This window comes from Zootoca vivipara, chromosome W, assembly GCF_963506605.1.
Source record: "Zootoca vivipara chromosome W, rZooViv1.1, whole genome shotgun sequence".
Taxonomy (NCBI): Eukaryota; Metazoa; Chordata; class Lepidosauria; order Squamata; family Lacertidae; genus Zootoca; species Zootoca vivipara.
Window position 1 is genome coordinate 2794662 of NC_083293.1, and position 7617 is coordinate 2802278.

Consider the following 7617-nt stretch of genomic DNA (forward strand, 5'->3'; position numbering starts at 1 on the left):
GGGTGGGCAGGCTCCGGCGCGCGCTCCAGCACAGGCAGCCTTTCTATCCTTGCGGTTAGCCTCTCCTCCGATGGCCGGAGCGGCTGCTTCCCGTACACCTCCTTAACATGCGTGCCGCTCAGTAAGCATGGGACGGGATGTCTGCTCCAAAGCCCAGTTGGCGAAAAGTAGTTTAAAAAGCATCTCCTCTGAATCATTCTTCCTTGGTCAAACCCGACCTGGAGTCAAACCCGACCTTTGAATTATGGTGCTGGAGGAGACTCTTGAGAGTCCCATGGACTGCAAGAAGATCAAACCTCTCCATTCTGAAGGAAATCAGCCCTCAGTGCTCCCTGGAAGGACAGATCCTGAAGCTGAGGCTCCAATACTTTGGCCACCTCATGAGAAGAGAAGAATCCTTGGAAAAGACCCTGATGTTGGGAAAGATTGAGGGCACTAGGAGAAGGGGACGACAGAGGACGAGATGGTTGGACAGTGTTCTCGAAGCTACGAACATGAGTTTGACCAAACTGCGGGAGGCAGTGCAAGACAGGAGTGCCTGGCGTGCTATGGTCCATGGAGTCACGAAGAGTCGGACACGACTAAACGACTAAACAACAACAACAGTTAAAAAGCATCTCCTCTGAATCATTCTTCCTTGGTCATACCCGACCTGGAGTCCTTTGTCCCGTTCTAGGAACCGCCATTTAAGAAGGATACTGTATTGACAAAGTGGGTTATGGGTAGGGTAGAGCGACGAAGGCAGACCCTCCATGTGTCCCTATTTTCCAGGGTAAAGGTAAAGGTAAAGGGACCCCTGACCATTAGGTCCAATCGTGACCGACTCTGGGGTTGCGCGCTCATCTCGCATTATTGGCCGAGGGAGCCGGTGTACAGCTTCCAGGTAATGTGGCCAGCATGACTAAGCCGCTTCTGGCGAAACCAGAGCAGCACACAGAAACGCCGTTTACCTTCCCGCCGGAGCGGTACCTATTTATCTACTTGCACTTTGACGTGCTTTCAAACTGCTAGGTTGGCAGGAGCTGGGACCAAGCAACGGGAGCTCACCCCGTTGCAGGGATTCGAACCGCCAACCTTCTGATCATCAAGCCCTAGGCTCAGTGGTTTAACCCACAGCGCCACCTGGGTCCCTACACCCCTGATTTAAAGAAGCCATCCCAGTTTCTGATTTGATCCTGGATTGTCCCACTTTTCTTTAGGATGTCCCTGTTTTCATTGGAGAAATGTCGGAGGGCATGGATGGAGTTATCCCACCCCCAAGCCAGTCTTTTTTTAATGTTTAATGTTTTGTTCTGTTTTTATATATGTTGAAAGCTGCCCAGCGTGGCAGGGGCAACCAGTAAGGTGTGTGGGGAATAAAGAGTAAAATTACCATTATGGAATGGGACGTCCCTATTTTCATCGGAGAAATTTTGGAGGATATGCAAAAGTGATTAAGAATAATCACTTGGGTTGGGGATATCTCAGATTTCCCTAGAAAGGGAGGAGTGGGAGAAAGGTGTGTTCCTCTCTGCACCATATCATAGAATCGTAGAGTTGGAAGAGACCACAAGGGTCATCCAGTCCAACCCCCTGCCAAGCAGGAAACACCATCAAAGCATTCTTGACATATGGCTGTCAAGCCTCTGCTTAAAGACCTCCAAAGAAGAAGACTCCACCACACTCCTTGGTAGCAAATTCCACTGCCGAACAGCTCTTACTGTCAGGAAGTTCTTCCTAATGTTTAGGTGGAATCTTCTTTCTTGAAGTTTGAATCCATTGCTCCGTGTCCGCTTCTCTGGAGCAGCAGAAAACAATCTTTCTCCCTCCTCCATATGACATCCTTTCATATATTTGAACATGGCTATCATATCACCCCTTAACCTTCTCTTCTCCAGGCTAAACATACCCAGCTCCCTAAGCCGTTCCTCATAAGGCATCGTTTCCAGGCCTTTGACCATTTTGGTTGCCCTCCTCTGGAGAAGTTCCAGCTTGTCAGCATCCTTCTTGAACTGTGGTATCTAGAACTGGACACAGTACTCCAGGTGAGGTCTGACCAGAGCAGAATACAGTGGTACTATTACTTCCCTTGATCTAGATGCTATACTCCTATTGATGCAGCCCAGAAATATATCCCATTCAAGTGTGGAGAGAAGGCTTGACATCTGCAATCCAGTCATCAGACTTACAGAAACATAGAATTGTCAAGTTGGCAGGGAACCTGAGGGTCATCTAGTCTAATCCAGGAATCAACTGGATCCAGGGAAGTAGTGACTGGTGCCTTTTTGGCTTTGGGGCAAAGCGCTGTTAGCTGAGACTGGCATTACCCCAAACCTTTGCCCACTGCCCTGGCTCTCAATTGGTTTGTGGACCCCATTCAGAGAACTGGCCTTAGCTGCTAAAGTTCCCATCACACTTTGAGATGCCTTTTTAGTGAAGGGGCGGACCCAGCGGAGGGTGTTGCTCACCAGCTGGCTCAGCTGGCGCTCACCACCCTTGCCAGCCACGCTGCCGTCTAAGTTGTGTAGTGTCTTCTTTTTTGGCGATCCCTCTTAGCTGAGTAAGATTGTCTCCCATGAACACGGTTTTAACAGTGAGTCTGTAAGTGACTGTGGAGGCCAATTCTGGATCCACACGTCCTTCCACAGTGGGGACCTTTGTTGAGTGTAGCAGTGCCCCAAACCTGGGCTGTGGGCCTGCGTGGAACATCTGGAGCATCCAGATGAGGGGGAATCACAGACTCATAGAATGGTAGAGTTGGAAGGGACCTCAAGGGTCATCTAGCTCAATTCCCTGCAATGCAGGAATCTCAGCTAAGGCATGTGTGACACATGGCCATGCAGCCTCCCCTTAAAAACTTCCAAGGAAGGAGAGCCCACCACCTCTCGTGAGAGACTGTTCCACTGCCAAACAGCCCTTCCTGTCAGAAAGTTCTCCCTAATGCTTACTTGGAATCTTCTTTCTTGTAACTTGAAGCCATTGGTTTGAGTCCTACCTTCCAGAGCAAGTTTGCTCCATCTTTCATGGGGCAGCCCTTAAGATATTTGGAGATAGCTCTCCTATCTGCTCTCAGTCTCCTCTTTTTCAGGATGAACATACCAAACTCCTTCCACCCTTCCACATAAGACTTGGTCTTATGTAAGGTACTACACTTGGGCAAAAAAAATGAAAGGCACAAATACAGGATGGGTGACACCTGGCTTGAGAGCAGTACATGTGAAAAGGATCTAGGAGTCTTGGTAGACCACAAACTTGACATGAGTCAACAGTGTGATTCAGCAGCTCAAAAAGCCAATGCAATTCTGGGCTGCATCAATAGGAGTATAGCATCTAGATCTAGGGAAGTAATAGTACCACTGTATTCTGCTCTCTTCAGACCTCACCTGGAGTACTGTGTCCAGTTCTAGATACCACAGTTCAAGAAGGATGCTGACAAGCTGGAACTTCTCCAGAGGAGGGCAACCAAAATGGTCAAAGGCCTGGAAACGATGCCTTATGAGGAACGGCTTAGGGAGCTGGGTATGTTTAGCCTGAAGAAGAGAAGGTGAAGGGGTGATATGATAGGCATGTTCAAATATATCAAAGGATGTCATATAGAGGAGGGAGAAAGGTTGTTTTCTGCTGCTCCAGAGAAGCGGACACGGAGCAATGGATTCAAACTACAAGAAAGAAGATTCCACCTCAACATTAGGAAGAACTTCCTGACAGTAAGAGCTGTTCGGCAGTGGAATTTGCTACCAAAGAGTGTGGTGGAATCTCCTTCTTTGGAGGTCTTTAAGCAGAGGCTTGACAGGCATATGTCAAGAATGCTTGGATGGTGTTTCCTGCTTGGCAGGGGGTTGGACTGGATGGCCCTTGTGGTCTCTTCCAACTCTATGATTCTATGAACCCACAGCGCCACCTGCGTCCCTCACATCCATGGTACTCTCCATTATAAAATGCCGTGCAGTATTTTCAGTAAAAGGAACCAGGAAGGCTCCGCTGCAGGAGCCTCGCCCCCGCCCTTTGCAACACCCACGGGGAACTACATCTCCCGTCATGACGAGCGACAGGAAGTCCGTTTGGAAACGTGCCCAGCCTGCAACAGGCTCCTAGAAGGCCGGTTCCTTCATCTCCTCCGCCGCCGCCGCCTTCCCACGTGCACGGCGTCGGGTGCTTTGCGCGATGTGGAGCCCTCTGCAAAGTGCATGGCGAGGAGGGTTGCGGGGAGACTGGGGAGGGAGCCCGCTAAGGCGCTAGTCCTCAGCCTCCTCGCAGCGCCTCCTCGGGGCAAGAGGCAAGCCGTTCGGCGGTGGAACAAATTGCCCCGAGAGGTGGCGGCGTCCGCTCGTTCCTCGAAGGAAATTTAAGTCGCGATTGTGCCGTGTATTATCCCAGTGTTTCCCAACCTTGTGCCTCCAGCCGTTTTCGGACTACAATTCCCATCATTCCTGACCACTGGTCTTGCTAGCTAGGGATGATGGGAGTTGTAGTCCCAAAAACATCTGGAGGCACAAGGTTGGGAAACACTGTATTATCTAGTTGAGATTCCTTCATTTTAAGGGTTGGACTAGATGACCCTTGGGGAACACTTCCAACTCTGCAATTCCTATTCTGTGTGAAGGAATAAAAGGACTGCAATCTGCATCCCAGCACGAAGCAAAATCTCCCTCCCCTTTTCTCTCTCACTCCCCGTCACTTGACCCCCACAGGTAGCAAATTCCACTGCCGAACAGCTCTTACTACTGGACAGCCCCCCCCCTCCCCCCATCTCAAGCGAAGCACGCTTTCCGCACCCCACCCTCCCTGTTGGGGTTGCCAAAAGATCTCTGCACTTCAGGAGGTTGGACTAGATTAGCTTCCAACTCCCATTTCCTTTGTCATTGGATGTTTCTAGGCAGAAGTTAGATGGTCACCTCTCACATATGCTTTACTTGGCATTCCTGCATAGAATCATAGAGTTGGAAGAGACCACAAGGGCCATCCAGTCCAACACCCTGCCAAGCAGGAAACACCATCAAAGCATTCTTGACATATGGCTGTCAAGCCTCTGCTTAAAGACCTCCAAAGAAGGAGACTCCACCACACTCCTTGGCAGCAAATTCCACTGCCGAACAGCTCTTACTGTCAGGAAGTTCTTCCTAATGTTGAAGTGGAATCTTCTTTCTTGTACTTTGAATCCATTGCTCCGTGTCCGCTTCTCTATTTAAGACCCGCTAAAGAGTTCAAGTGTTTAAAGTGGTCTTTCAAATATAATATAAACCTCTCCCATTTTTTATTGAAGTTTTCATCCTCCTAGTTTCTGATTTTCCCAGTCAATCATGCCATTTCTGCATAATCCAATAATTTCATGTGCCAGTCCACCCTGGCAGGTATCTTGCCGTCTTTCCAACTCTGGGCAAGCGGCATTCTTGCAGCTGTTGCAGCGTACGTAAACAATATTTTCATTTCCTTCGGTATCTCTGCACCTACAATTCCTAACAAAAAGGCTTCTGGTTTTTTTTTTAACAAAGGGTATTTAAAACCATTTTTTTTTCAGTTCATTATATATCATTTCCCAGAATTCTTTTATTACTTTCCAGTTCCACCACATGTGGTAAATGGTGCCTCCCCTTTCTTTACATTTCCAACAAATATTTGAACTAGTCCTGTACATTTTTGCTAATTTACTCAGAGTTAAGTACAGCGATACATCATTTTCATATAATTTTCCTTTAGTGTATAACATGCTGTAAATTTCAAATCCTCTCTCCGCAATTTCCCATGCTGCAAGCTGTATAAAGGTCAAGGTAAAGGGACCCCTGACCATTAGGTCCAGTCGTGACCGACTCTGGGGTTGCGCGCTCATCTCGCATTATTGGCCGAGGGAGCCGGCGTATAGCTTCCAGGTCATGTGGCCAGCATGACAAAGCCGCTTCTGGCGAACCAGAGCAGCACATGGAAACGCCGTTTACCTTCCCGCTGTAGCGGTTCCTATTTATCTACTTGCCTTTTGACGTGCTTTCGAACTGCTAGGTTGGCAGGAGCTGGGACCAAGCAACGGGAGCTCACCCCAACACAGGGATTTGAACCGCCGACCTTCTGATCAGCAAGCCCTAGTCAGTGGTTTAACCACAGCGCCACCTGGATATATTATACCCAAGCTGTATATTGTACCCAAAATCTCTTGCCCATTTTATCATAACCGATGAGACTTCTTCATCTTTACTAAACCATTCCAATAGCAGTTTATACATTTTGGAAAGTAATTTCACCTTATTCTCCAACAATTCTTTCTCAAACCTCAATATTTCATTAGAAAAAAACCTTTCTTTTATCTATTTTAAAAACATCATTCAACTGGTGATACTGTGGCCAATCTGTCAGGGTTGAGACAGACAAGGAGGAGTGGTGGCTAGCTCCCCCTGACAAGCCCCCACAGAGGAATCTGAGGAATTCACACCTGGGGAAGACTGGTGGAGGCACTCCTCGGAAGAAGAGCAATCTGACAGGGAGGAGGGAGGATCAGAACTGCAGCAACAAGTCGATCCAGAACCAGGCCCCAGTCAGGCAGGTTATCAGATGGCCCCTTCCCCCCCCTCCCTTCTCTGCAAGGGAACGCAGAGCTGAAAAACGCCGGCTGGAATTAGAAACAGCTGCAGCTCATAAAAAGCGGGGGAGGGAACCTGCTACCTAAGAGAGAGGTCAGCTGGCCACTCCTCAGCGTCTGCAACGTCGGACTGAAGTGCCTAGTTGCCTTGCTCATCTTGTCCTTGGTTCCTGTAATCTTGATCTGGCTTTCCTGACCCCGGCTTTTGGACTTCTGGCTTGAACTGACTTTGGCTACTCTTGACTCCACGTAAGACTTCTGGCTTCCCTGACCCCGGCTTTTGGACTTCTGGCTTTAACTGACCTTGGCTACTCTTGACTCCCACGTACTGTCTGACTGCAACTGGCTCTGACCGGACTGCTGACCTTGGCTGATCCAACCCTGTCTGCTGCTCTTCAGTGTGCCTACTTGCTGGCACCCTAACACAATCCATTAAGAGATCTCTTACGTCATCAATGTTTTAAAGCAGGTATCCCCAGACTCGGCCCTCCAGATGTTTTGGGACTACAACTCCCATCATCCCTAGCTAACAGGACCAGTGGTCAGGGATGATGGGAGTTGTAGTCCCAAAACATCTGGAGGGCTGAGTTTGGGGCTGCCTGTTTTAAAGTTTCAACTGGTGTTCTTCTTCTACTAATAAATCCCTATATGTTGCCCAACCTTTTCTCATATTCAGTTTCTTCACAGAAGTTGCTTCTAATGGGGAGAACCACCATGGTGTTTTTTGTTCTAACAAATTTTTATATTTGTCCCATACCGCATATAGTGATTTTCTTATTATATGGTTCAAGAATCCTCTGTGTACTTTAACTTTTTCAAACCATAAATACACATGCCAACCAAATCTATTATCATAACCCTCCAAGTCTAAAATATCTGTATTTTGTAATGTTATCTATTCCCAAAGCCAGCAAAGACACGACACCTCATAATCTCACCATGGGCCCCATAGGAACTCTGGGCTTGAACGACCTGGGTGTCTTGACCAGTGGCTCCTGATTTTTCTGTCATTCTTGATGGGAGATGGATGTCTGAATTTGGGCCTTCTGTGCAGGTCACTATTTAAGAAT